Source organism: Tachypleus tridentatus, chromosome 1, assembly GCF_004210375.1.
Source record: "Tachypleus tridentatus isolate NWPU-2018 chromosome 1, ASM421037v1, whole genome shotgun sequence".
Classification (NCBI taxonomy): Eukaryota; Metazoa; Arthropoda; class Merostomata; order Xiphosura; family Limulidae; genus Tachypleus; species Tachypleus tridentatus.
This window is the reverse complement of record NC_134825.1, coordinates 14,835,797-14,836,953: the sequence shown is the minus strand read 5'-3', so window position 1 is coordinate 14,836,953 and position 1,157 is coordinate 14,835,797. Positions and strand designations below refer to the sequence as shown.

General features: G+C 33.3%; 1 pseudogene; it reads left to right on the top strand.

Annotated features, from left to right (window-relative positions):
- Positions 1 to 662, top strand: LOC143225622 (C-reactive protein 1.1 pseudogene; annotated as a pseudogene).
- Positions 663 to 1,157: the final 495 nt, after the last annotated feature.

Genomic DNA, 1,157 nt, shown 5'->3' with positions numbered 1-1,157 from the left:
TTTACTCCTTCTACAGACAGTTATTTCCCTCATTTGGTGATGGATGGTACTTTAACAAGTCTTCAGGAATTAACCCTCTGACATTAGTTCAAAGTTCATCGTTTAGATATTAGACTTCATGTATTTTCATATGCCCTAGACGCAACGAATAATGAGAATCTAACTAATCAGGAAACAAGGAATATTATAAGTTTAATCATCAGTGGTAAAACACAGATAAATATTGAGTGTCCCTCTGACTTAGAGGTTGGAAAATGGCATCACGTTCGCTACGTGTAGTCTTCCTGGGAAAGAAGCTCATCTCTGATGATCAATGGTTATCGTTGTTATGGCAATGTTACTGAGGTAACTAAGGGTAAAACAGTTCAAGAAGGAGATACAGTTGTTTTTGGAGAAGATCAGGATACAGTTGTTGGTGTATTTGATGGTTTTCAAAATATGAAAGGAGAACTGGTGACCTGAATATGTGGAATTCAGCACGAGGCAGAAAGCAAACATTACACCAAGTAAATGTGCTGATGAGAGATATCTGTACAAAAACATAATTCAGTGTGAAGAGACATTTTATGTTTAATGACGGGGTTGCTGTTTTCATAATGAAATTTGTGCATAGACATGATGTAACAATACGTTTATATTTGTGTAGAACCACAAGTTTGTAAGAACTATATGTTATATGCAAGACTTTTTTAAAGTTAAGCTTACCATAACTTTGTTACTCGCTTGCACTTTTTCATCGTAATCTTCAATGTTCTGATTATGTGTGTTTTATGGTGTGTGTTTTAACATTGCAAATTGTATTTGCCTTTACAGCAAGCCATTAAAACGTTTTACTACAAGAGCAAGACTTAGCTCATATTTGGCCTATTTCATATTTGCTTAGATAAATCTTCACTATAAAGAGTTGCAGTGACCATGTTCAGTTTGCTAACAGTACCATCACCTGTATTTTTGATTTAGTATTTGACCTCCATGTAATTGTCAAGTTCTAAATATAAAACTATTTTTATTGACTCCGATGTTTCGTACGTGAATGTTAAAACCAATCTCTTTTGCACAAAATAAATAAATTTATCTTTTATAAATCAACATACGCAATAGAAATGTCAAAATTACTCATGTCTTAGTTTCAACTTCAGAAAACCTTAACAATCTAT